Source organism: Sorex fumeus, unplaced genomic scaffold (genome assembly GCF_029834395.1).
Source record: "Sorex fumeus unplaced genomic scaffold, SorFum_2.1 ptg000063l, whole genome shotgun sequence".
NCBI lineage: Eukaryota > Metazoa > Chordata > Mammalia > Eulipotyphla > Soricidae > Sorex > Sorex fumeus.
Window position 1 is genome coordinate 63,154,661 of NW_026606120.1, and position 12,454 is coordinate 63,167,114.

Sequence of the window (12,454 nt, forward strand, 5' to 3'; positions counted from 1 at the left end):
CTAGGGGAGAGAAAATAAGCTTCACAATTCAAAGGGAAAAGTATAGAAGAATTTGAAGGTATGTTTTTTTAAAAAAAGAACGCAATAATAATTTTACTAAATAGAACTATGGAGAATAAATCTCTTAATTATAGCAGTTCCCCAGATATTTATTTGATTCAAAGCTATCATATCTTAAACTTTTGGCTAAATATTCTCCATTTTTCACTACTCCATGCATACTCAGATTTTAGAGTATAGTAAATCATATAAAACAAACAAAACATAATAACAAATATAATAATATGATATAATGTTACCCTTGTCCATATTGTAAATGAAGTTGGAACATGAAACCCTAACTGAGCATAAGATTCAATATATGAATTCAGATTATTATGTAATTGTTAGGAATTAATAATTATATCAGTACAGTGCTTGGCACATAGTGGACATCCAATTAGTGTTTGCTATTGAGAGAATAACCAAATTAATTACTAAAGTAGTTTAGATTATAGAAGATTCTAGATACTTCGTGAAACTATCTGGAAATTATTTACTTTGTTTTTATTTTTAACAAGTTTTTTTGGATATTTTAAAAATCAGCTTTTCATACTAAGGTTTAATTTGAGATTGTTAAATAAAATACTAAATTAACATTTAAAAATAATTCTTTGCCCAGCTAAGATTCTCCTATTTTGTTCTTAGATTTTTTTTAAACCTAATAATGAACTTTAAATAACATCTTCTGGTCAAGCTCATTCTGTATCATGAGTCTGTTGTCCTGCAAAAGCCATCTCTTCTAAATGTACGTGTTGCAAAAATGTAATCTAGGAGTTGTGCATAATTGATTAAATAATGCTTCTTCAGAGTACCAAGTTATTTTGTCTGTGTATATCTGCTCTGCTACCAGGCCTCCTGATTTCCTGTTTCTCCTTCTCACTGGGCTCTGTATGCAATCAGCACTTCAAAAAATGGCAAAACACCCATAACTAACTTGTTCTAACTGCACTTAAAAACAAGCCATCCTCAACAGATGTGATTCTCTTTCTTGGTAAAGACCTTTAGAAAGGGAGATTCCACTGCCTCCCACAGCCACCCTTTTCCAGAGTCCACCATCTGGAGGTTAGGGAGAAAAGAGTGGGGAGAATGATGTATTGGTAGAATATTTGGGGTGGAAAGGATTTATTCTTGGCCTTTACAGGAGGGACCAAAATCTTTTTTGGGTATGAGTGGGTGGAGGGAGATGTGGGGGTGGGGAGGATGGGCCTCAACTAAACTCTTAACATCCAGGAGAGGTGGCCGTTTTGAAAACCAATATAGAGACTAGGAAGAAGCATTCAACACAGATGTCAATGTCTGGGGGCAATTAATAGAATTTATTTGGATCAATTCAAAGATGCAAGTGGAAGGATCTGAGCTTTTTCTGCCCAAGTCAGACTTGGCAAAAGTTTGATCTTAATTTCTTTCTTGATCTATGTTATTATTACTTTAAATTATAATAATATATGGTATAATAATATATGGTATGGAGTGATAGCACAGCAGGTAGGGCATTTGCCTTGCATGCAGCCGACTGGGGTTTAATTCCTCCTTCCCTCTTGGAGAGCCTGGCAAGCTACTGAGAGTATCCCACCTGCTCAGCAGAGCCTGGCAAGCTCCCCGTAGCGTATTTGATATGCCAAAACAGTAACAACAAGTCTTACAATGGAGACGTTACTAGTGCCCACTCAAGCAAATCGATGAACAACAGGAGGACAGTGCTACAGTGCTATAATAATATGTGTGTTTATCAAGTCAATTCAAAAGCATGGAAGTGTGTTAATCACCTCCCTCTTCCCTGCCCTAGCCTAAACGCTGAAGTTGACATTTTGTTCTTTTTCATGTTTATTTATATATCACACATATAACACATATTCATATAACAGGATTTTCTAAAATGTTGCTTATAAAAGGATGGATTATAAAATACACTTTACCCTTTCATCCTATTTTCTCTCCTTCCCTCCTTCCCTTCCTTCCTTCCTTCCTTCCTTCCTTCCTTCCTTCCTTCCTTCCTTCCTTCCTTCTGATGGCATCATATATCTTTCTAGGTTAGAATAAGTGTCTCTTACTCACTCTTTAGAAAAACAATAATATATGCAGCATAATTTGTCCTAGATACTGTTGCTCTCCTTTCTATTAGATATGATTTCACAAAGTGAGGTTCTGGTTTTACTTGATAGCATACTTTTCATTTTTTTTAATGATGGTTAGTGGTACAACAACCAATGTACTAACTTCTCTCCTTTAAACTAATGACTACTCTATTTTGACCAAGCAGTGTACATTTTTCCTCAAGTGACAATTTGGATGAAGTAAAGTCTAGGAAAATACTTTTCCTTACTAGAAAATTCTTAAATTATGGTCACTTTATTTTTTGTTTTGGAGCCATATCTGGAAGTGCTCAGTGCTTACTCCTGGCTCTGTGTGCAGGGATAACTCCTGGCAGGACTTGGGGGACTCTGTAGGAAGCTGGGGATTGAACCCCAGTGAGCTGTGCACAAGGCAAGTGCCCTATCCTCTGTGCTACTGATCAGCTCCTCTATTCACTATTTGAATGGGAACGTAAGGTGGGCTAATTTGACGGACCTAGCTTTAAAGGTGATCTATATGTGTTGGTGGAGCCCGCTCGAGCAAATCAAAGATCAACGGGATGACAAGTGATACAAGTGATATGTGTTGGTGAGTATATATTTATAACTGTGTATTTTTCTATGTTTCCAATGACTCAGCAAGTTTATTCCATATTTAATGAAATGATTTAATACTGAGAAATGATGTATAGAAAACATATAACTTAAAATCAGAAGACTTGGGTCTGATTCTCCTGGTTTCTCTACCTATTGTCTATATTCTCTCCAAATTTGTATGTCTTCAAAAGAAAAATGGCGTCATCATAGAGTCTATTGTACATACAGATTACAAGATTTAGAAGCGAGATCACACTGGAAGCTAGTTAGCTCTTCAGATGTGGTTTGAATCGATTTGTTGCAAGCAAAACCATTCTAAAGGAAGATGCTGTTCTTTCTGAGCAACCAAACATATGAAATCAGAAAGAGGCCACCAATATATTATGGTGGGTGGGGTGTTCTAGAAACACAGGGGGGCAAATGCAAAAGGTGCTACTGCCAAACTAGAGACCAGCTGACAGAATTGAAGAGTAGATTAATATTAATCTTAAAATCAAGACTTGATTTTCAAGTAGTCACACACCAAACCTGGCTTAAGCATTTCCTGCATTTGAGAACTCAGATGTCTCCTGGATGAATATGACTACTTTCCTTTGAAGAGCTATTTGATGTTGGTAGTGGGTCTAAAGATTCTTTCTGATAGTCTAAATATGTTGACTGTAGTCCTGTGCTAATGGGTTTGTGGCTCCTTCTCAGGTGTTTCCTCTTTCATTAAAACAACCAAGTTCGTGGTATTCCTGGGCCAATCCCAGTTTCAAAACAGAAAGTTCATGTCTTTAGTCCTACGCTCATTGGAATGGGTGGTTGGTCATCCTACATCTGGATCTTTATCCCTCAATGACTAAAATTGTTCACAGAAAGGAAAATATGCCATGACTAGGAAAGCTTCCCTTCTTCCTCCACCCCTGCAAGTTATTCTTAATTCTTTAAGGTCATGATTCTCAAACTTTGTCTTTGTGGGATATTGATGTTCTGTAAACTGGAAGGTTTTTCCTATTAAGATGGAACAATAATTACTTTTTGCAATGATCACAAATGAAAAAAGTTAGAAATGTGGTAGAGTTGTCGAGTTGTCTCAGTTTTCACCTTTCGTCTAAATGATTTGTCCCCTACCTCCTGTTACTTACCTATAATCTTATGATCTTAAAATATAAAATTGCATTTTAAATGAAAAATTTTACATATTCTTATAATATACCACAGAGAACAGTGAAATTCTGTGGGCTTCGTGATATAGAATAAATGTTATGGCCATTCTTAAAGGGATAATCTTGATGAAATGTCAACTAGGGACCCTTCAGAAAGCCATAGAATGGAATAACAAACGTTTCAGTTTTCTAGGGATAGATCCTTAATAAGTCTGTCTTGTTAGTGCCCACTCTCACTTAAAAACCTTCCAGTTCAGGGCTGGGACAATGGCTCAAAAGACCAGAGCACATACTTTTTATGCAGGGTCCCTGGTTTCAATCCCAGGCACTACTTGGACCCTTGACTATATTGCAAGTTGCTCCACAAGTAAAAACAAAACAAAAAAAGAAAATAAAAGGAATTCTAGTTTAGATTGCAAATTATATTTCCACTCTAGTTATGGGGGACGTGATAAGGGGGATTTTTGATTTAGGCTGATATTTGCTAACGCATGCTAGGCATGGATTTGATAGATTTTTTTGGATGTTCTCATTGAAGTCTTATGACTGTTCTTAGAACTAAGAAAAAGAACGCAATCCATGAAAGGTTAAATAATTTTCTGATGTTCAGAAAACAAGTAACTAGTAGAAAACCCATCTCTGGCAAACTCCATAGATTGTGCACACAGCATTCTTTCTTCACCCTTCTTTATTAGCCAGGGGTCTGAGATGCTGAGCTTGAATTTCAGTTGCCTAACATGGTCAAGAATTCTGAGGAAGCAGAGGCAATCTCTAGTGGCCAATAGGACTTCCTTCTGTGAAGTTGTATTCCTTTTTTTTCCTCTTTTTTTTTTGGTTTTGGGGTCACACCCGGCGATGCACAGGGGTTACTCCTGGCTTATGCACTCAACTCATGCATGGTGGTGCTCGGGGGACCATATGGGATGCTGGGAATCAAACCCAGGTTGACCGCGTGCAAGGCAAACGCCCTACCCAAACGCTGTGCTATAGCTCCAGCCCCGAAGCTGTGTTCCTTAAGGAGGGAAAATAAGGTGTCTGTACTCATCAGAGTGTTTCAGATAATCCTGAGGGACGCCCTGTTTGTCCCTCATTAGCAGCGCTGCCTGTTTACAGGCAGACTGAATTTTTCCCCCCAATTAAAGTATAACGAATTTGCTAAGACTTGGTCCCACATAGCCTTGCCAGTTGGGTGTTTTGGGGGTAGATAAAATGAAGAAGTGTGAGTCTAGCGGCCTGCCCTGGGGTGAGAAGAGAAAAGAGCAGATCTGTGTGCGTCCTAGCAGCCGGCAGCTCTCCCTCTGCTGTGGCCTGTTCTCGGACTGCGCGCCAAAGGAGGCTTGGAATTGCTTAGACCTGCCTCTGTGCCTTTAGCTGTCCGGGTAAAAACATCACCTCTCTGGAGGCCTGTGCTGGAGCACAAACCCACGTATTGTCTGGCCCCTGGCAGGCTGGTCTGTGGAAGGGACACTCTAAGAGCTCTATTTTAATCTTTTGGAGCTGGGCCAGGGTAGGAATTCAGCTGCCAGCCCCAGGCTCCCTACCCCCATGTTCTCGCCCCAGCCCCCATACCGCTAGCCCCTCCTGGTTTCATTTCGCTCTGACCGCCCATCATGAGAGGTGCTGGTGTTCTTTTTTCTCCCTTTCTCTTTTTTAAACTCCCAGGACTCTTTCATTGATTTGACCTCCCAAAGTGAGGCAGACCAGGGCTCCTCAGTGGGTTACGTGGGGCTCAGAGCTGGCATGAGGCCAACCCTTGAATCTGGAGATTTACCTCCAGATGTGTGTGCCTCTGTGCTGGTGTGGATGTGTGTTTGTGTTGTGTGTGTAGGAGGGGGTAGGAACAAATCTAACTGTGTTGGTCCTATATGTGTGTTTTTGTATCTCTGTTATTTTCTTCCCTCTTCATGTGAATATATATATATTTTATATATATGTATATATATATATATATATATATAGGCTGGAAAAACTGAAAGAAGAAGAAAGAGAATGGAAGAAAGAGAAAGTGTAGTCCAAGTTCATAAGCCTCCTCTTCAACCTCTGCTGCATCCTCACTCAGCCCAGAATAAGAGGATTTCAGTTGTCTCCCTACTGGGACTTCTGATTCTGCCCCTGACTTTCCTGGGTGATTGCTTTGGGAAAGGATGACTTACGGATGGGACATACAGCATCAAGGCATAAGATGCCTATATTGAACTCAGCTTTCAGACCCAGCTCTGTCATTTGGAAGCTGTGTGATACTTGATGTGCTATTTCCCTTCAGTTAAACCTCCATTTCTCCAACTGTGGATGATAACACTAACAACTTTCACAAAATGTGCAAGTGGTAGTTTGAATGTCATTCAACCCAAGATGACCCACTCTATTATCATCTTTACTGCCTTCCTATCCTTTTCCAGAAACAAACTCCAACTCAGCAGTGGGCTTGGCCCTGGGTCCCAATGAAGAAGCCTTCAACGGGGAAGGAAGGACTGTGTTCTTCCTGAAAGGGCTTAAAGAGGGCAGAGGGTGTGGGTTCTCTCTCATTTTCTCACCCAGAATCTCCCATCTTCTTTCACCCCCATATTTCTGGCCTCTGCCAATGATGTGCATTTTCCCCTCAGTCCCGACCTCCCAAACTGACTCATTACCTCGACAGGGTAGCAACTTCCAAAACAAAACTTTTTCAACCAAGGAAAATATCACTATGGGGAGGAAAACATTTCAATATCAGGCCTCGTGGGACCTGAGGAAATGTACTGCATGTTTGTCAGAGATGAACGCTCTCCTGACTGCACAACCTTCATTGAGGGTGAACAATGCCTTGCACTTGGCTCCAATCAGGTCAAAAACGGCCTGAGTGAGGTGCAAGCTGGTGCTCAAGTTTCCCCAGACCCAGAAGAGTAGAACATAGGCTCAAAGATATGTCTCTAAGCAGGCCCCATGTGGTATGATGAGCACCCTACATAAAGGGGACCCTGTGCTTTGTTCCATGCTGAACTCTCCTCTTCCTTTGCAACCCAAAAAGGATGCCCACTGTAGGATGCCTGCTAGATTCCTGGATTCTGGGAAATGACTAATGAAGAACATTCCACACTTGGGGGCTGGAGTAATAACACAGCGGGTAGGGCGTTTGCCTTGCATAAGGTAAACCCAGGTTCAATTCCCAGAATCCCATATGGTTCCCCGAACACCACTAGGAGTAATCCCCAAGTGCATGAGCCAGGAGTAAGCCCTGTGCATCTCCAGGTGTGACCCAAAAAGCAAAAAAGAAAAAAAGAAAGAAAAAAAGAACATTCTACACTTAATAGCAGTGGTCCTGGAGTTGTGTTGACCCTTCCTGGGACGCTCCAGAGAAAGAAAAAAAGAACATTCCACACTTAATAGCAGTTGTCCTGGAGTTGTGTTGACCCTTCTTGGGACCTTCCAGAGAAGGAATTTTAGGGCAGTGATTTGGATGAATCTGGAATATTTGGGGGATGCAGATGCCAAGTTAGGATGCCAGGGAAGATCCATGGGATATTGTACACTCCTTCCACTGAGTTTCCACGTGGTCTGGGCAGAGGCCAAGGAAGGAAAAGAGATGGAACTGCTTTCTGAGAGAGGCTTAAGTCTGAGTGAGGCAGAAGGAGGTCTTTTTTTGTGAGGGAAGAGATATTGGAAAGGGATATTGAGCATAGATTTCTGAGCTACTTTTCTTCTCCACTTTAGCTGCAGAGGATTCCATGCTATCTTCTGTTTATCTTCTTCACCTGTAGAGCAACGACTGCATGAAACAGTTCCAGAAAAGAGAAGTGCTTTAAAAAGAACCCTTGCTTAACTCTGATAGGAACTTCACCTAAGTATTTTAGGTTTATGGAATTTCAAAGTGGAAAAGGAGCTTGAGCATCTGAGAGATGTCTTCCTCTGAAAGATGTCTCATTTGATAAGACAGTCACAGAGGACCTGGCTGTGAACTAGAACATGAGCCTCCTGGGAAAGAGCTTGTGTGAAAGCCTGTGTTTGGCTTCATTTGGTCATTATCTGTGTATGCATGAACATCCTTGGCATGTCTCTCCACGTAAGGAGTCTGTTCCTGAGAGAGAGCGCTTCCAGGGGCCACATGGCACATTGTTTTTCCTTTCTTCTAGGACCCAAGTCCGTGGCATGCAGCAGGCTTGAAGTCAGGGGTTCTGGGCCTCACAATTCTTCTTACTGAGCTTTTGACTCTGTAATTGTCAAATAGAGATAAAAGTTCTTGTTCTGATCACCTCACAGGGCTGTTTGTCAAGCTCACATAGAATGGTGCTTGTGAAAACGTTTTATAAACACAAAGAAACTGCTAGTATCAGAAGCTTGGATGTGGAAAATGGTATGTGCAAAGAGACCTTATTGGGCGCTGGGATGTAAAGCATACCGAGGGGACAAATTAAGCTGTGCCTGGGCCATTTAAAGAGCTTCAGGTGGGTGGACATTAGGAAATGACTTTGAGGCAACTTCTTTATGGAAAAAAGAGACAACGTGTGATTGATTAACCTGATTTTAAGTGATGTTCTCAGCTTATCACTCACGTAAGAGCATGTGTACCAGAAGACATGGGAAGATTATGGCAAGCAAACAAGAAAACACCAAAAACCCAAACACACATATGCACACACATGCACATACACAGGCAATTATTTTTGACCTAACGCACCTGATCTACAGTGATGTCTACCTGGTGCCCAAATTTTACCAGTTTGTATCTAATACCAGTTCCTTTTATGGTCTCTAAACACAGTGATTGATAGAGCAAGGAGTACTGAAGAAAGATGATAATTTGATTTGCTGTCAGAAAAAGAAATGCGTTTTCTCATTCAAGATATCATAGCAACAATCTAATTTATCTGACAAAAAAACACTGGGCAGCCAATTTCCTACCCTACTAACAATCACTGCAAATTGATAAGAAATTCTTAATTAAAACTTGTCTAATTCTCTAACACAATAAATTTTTGTTACACAGAAAAGGGAATTATTTCTTTTATAGCAGACAGAAGTAAAGGGTATCGCTTGGCATGCTTTGTCAAAAGCTCTAAGTGGTTAGTGAAGGCTTTCTACTTGCTTAGCAGTTTAAAATGTTAAAAGGCCATCTCTTATCTTGTCCCACTGAATACCTCCTCAGGAAGGATCATAAAAGGAAAGGGGATATTAAAGACTAATGACATTTGTTTGGTTTGAAAAAGAAGGTAAACTTTTATTTAAAGACAGAATTAGGAAAAGAAAGTAATGGTTTGCTTAGAAAGATAACAATTTACATAGGAAAAACAGCACAGTTGGCCAGGACAACAAAACAACTCTCTGAGGCTGTTAGGAAAGCTGACCACAAACATGCCAATAAAGAGTTTGATGTGTGTGTGTGTGTGTGTGTGTGTGTGTGTGTGTGTGTGTGTGTGTGTAAGAGAGAGAGAGAGAGCACTTTTAAAACAATTCTCTCTAAAACAGCGTTAGACAAATACATGGTCCAGAGAAGCCTGTTTTCTATTCTTGGGAATTCAGGAATAACTTTGTGCAGGTTCTTGAGATGGAATAATCTCTTTGCAATGTTCTCAAGCACAGAAGAAATCTCAAATCTCAGCCAGAGGGAGGGCTAAGGGAGGAGCTTTGTGGGTATAGAAATAGATAGGATATAGCACATGCAGAAATGTACCAAAGGTTTTAAACATGCACACAGTGGAGCAGAATTAAGAGATCTAGGCTCCTGGGTGCAACTTGTTTAGGACATGGCAGCTTGCAGGTATATTTTCAATACTAAGCTATAATCAATGATGAAAGAGAAATAACCCAAGTGCTACTGATCAACCAGGGCCCAATTTGTTAGATTTTTCTGTGAATAGTCAAAACAATGCCCCAAATAATAGCCTTTGAAAAATTTCAGCGAGAAGATTTTGAAATCTTAGGTTGAATAATGTTTGTCTTCAATGACACTTGGAAAAACCATCAGGTAAGCCCAGCACTGACAATTCTATGAGTTTATTATTTCATTAACATTTCTCCACACTGAAGACAAAGAATTGAAAATTGCTCTTTAAACAGCAAAAGATCTTATAAATAATAAAAATATGTTTTTCTTATTATCTTTGACTTAGATTTCAACACCAGGGTATATAGAAGGTATAAGATATTATTTAATACTTAAGAAATGGTCATTCCCTCTGCTAGCTAAGATTTCTTCTGTTGACAAGTTTTCTTTCAAATATAATTAAGCAGGTAGGAAATTATCAAAAATACTCACCATTAAAAAATTATCTTGGTTTCTGTTAACCTCTGACCTCTTCTTATAAATCAGTAAGTTCAAGAGGCCCACATTTTACCAGTGCTGTATTTGTTGAGGGTACTGGCCATTTACATTATCCATTTAAAAGATTCAAATAGTCTGCAAAAGTACATACTACAAAATAGTATTGTTTCAAGATTGGAGGTCACATTTAACACACCATACATGATTCATCTGTATATTTACAGAGATTTAAAGCACACAAAATTGTGCAGATAATGAACCAAAGTCTAAACCTTTACATACACTTAGTTGCATACATAGCAACAAGATACAGTTCTGAACAAATAACAACCAATAATCAGCCAAATTACTATGTACACTTTAGGCAGGAAGCAATTAAACACTGCCTAATAGAATGTCACTTAAAATTACTTTTCTATGAAACATCCCTTCCCCCACCATCCACACACGTTAAAAAATTCTTCCCCCCCGCCCCTCCCCCCATAAATGTCATACTGATGCTTGTGACTACATACACCACATGTCACAAAACATTTGGTTTGTCACAAGGTAAAAAGTAACACAACAACAATTCAGTGATTTAGCCTAACAATGTGTCAGATTTAGCTTTTGTCAGTCAGCTACTAGGTGACTGCAGCTACCAGGTGACTGTTACTCTGGAAGCATATTCAGACTTGCATGTCAAGGGACTGAAGGAAGAGGAGCAAAAATGACTAACTGAAAGTTTCCTCACAAGTACTACTAAATTAAATACTGGCTTGTATAAAGTGAAGACAGTGTCTATCTGGAGGGTAAAGGCCCTAAGAAAATATTTAAAATAATAATGAACTTCCTACTTCCTTTATCGCAATAAAATATTTTCAGTCTCACTGTACGATTGTTAAACAAAATCGACTGTCCTCTTCAATAACCATCTTGCAAGTTCACTATTAATGAAGACAGAAGTAATTGAAACAACAACCACACACACACACACAAACAAAACAAAACAAAAACAAACCCCGAAAAACACTACTGTATGCTGATGTGGTGGAAAACCAGAGACCAGAAATATGGCAAAATCAGTACTTCATAAACAGTCAATGGATTTTTCTAAAAATACTTTTTGCTAATGGCAAAGTTCAACACCTCAGAAAAACTCTGAATTAAGATCTTAGAATAAGTTTCCAAGCTGTACAACATAGTTTCAAATACACTACTTCTGTTGTTTATAAGGCTGCATTGAAGTTTAGCTTAACAGTCATAAGCCATGTGTTCGAAGGTACGGTAAAGAAACAAGTTTTCCCTTTGTTCACCCTACAACCTGTGAAGAGGTATCATTGCTTTCCAAGTAGATCCTAAAATGTTTTCCTTTTAAGTTATGACTAGGGTTAAAACCCAATAAACATTTCAGCGTTGCTTCATAGACTCATCTAGAAAAATATTTATTATAAAATGATAATATATTTTAATGCTCCCAGCATTTTCTTGTTAATCTAGAAATATCCTAATTGGAATATTAGAGTTAAATAAATATGCTGAGACTTAAATTCTCTGTTGTTGTGCTGCTACACGCAAAATGGAGAGAGCTATAGAACAACTGTCATCTTTCTATCAAGTGCCAATTTTAAGAAGCCAATGAATTCTGTGTGCTAGTGACGTGGCCAGAAAGCTGAAATGTATTGCAGACCCCTTAACAGCTTGAATTGCTGGATCTCCAAGAGAAAGTGAGTACCTCTTGGGTGGAACTTGAAGTATAAGACGAGGCCAAGGAGTTGGGGTTTTCTGGTATGCCTCCTTGTCTAAAATTGTCTTCGGGAGAAAAATCACAACAGTTACCAGGGTGCAAACTCGTGTGGTAGGATAACAATGAATGAGAGGCCAGTCCTCTTTCCACTTGTCTGGCACGATCTGCTGGCAAGGATGGGGTCGGTGTTTGCCAGGTGGCTCCCGGACAAGGTCTTTTTAGGGGAGTACAACAAGGCTTCAGTCATTGCTTTTAATAAAGTGCTTTGGGATCCTTCAGGAAAGGGGGCTGGTGGAATATTATTACTAACTGGCTTTAACTTTCAAACCAAATGGAACCATTTTCTACAGTGTAATTATTGCTCGGAGCATTAGTGAATGTTCTTTAAAATAAAACGAGTCTCATCTTTAAATACCCACTGCTTAAAATACCAGTTCCCTAGAGTCACTGTTTTTAATTACTATCTTTTAGTTACTTCTTATCAATTAAGAGGATGTGATAGTTTTGTAAATGACTGCCAAGCATCTACAATGGTGACTTGCAATTTCCAGGCTGTCTTCTCTTTTGAGCAGACAGCAAGGATAAAATCAAGGCTATCTAGCTTCATATGCAGTATGTCAGCCTGGCTGGG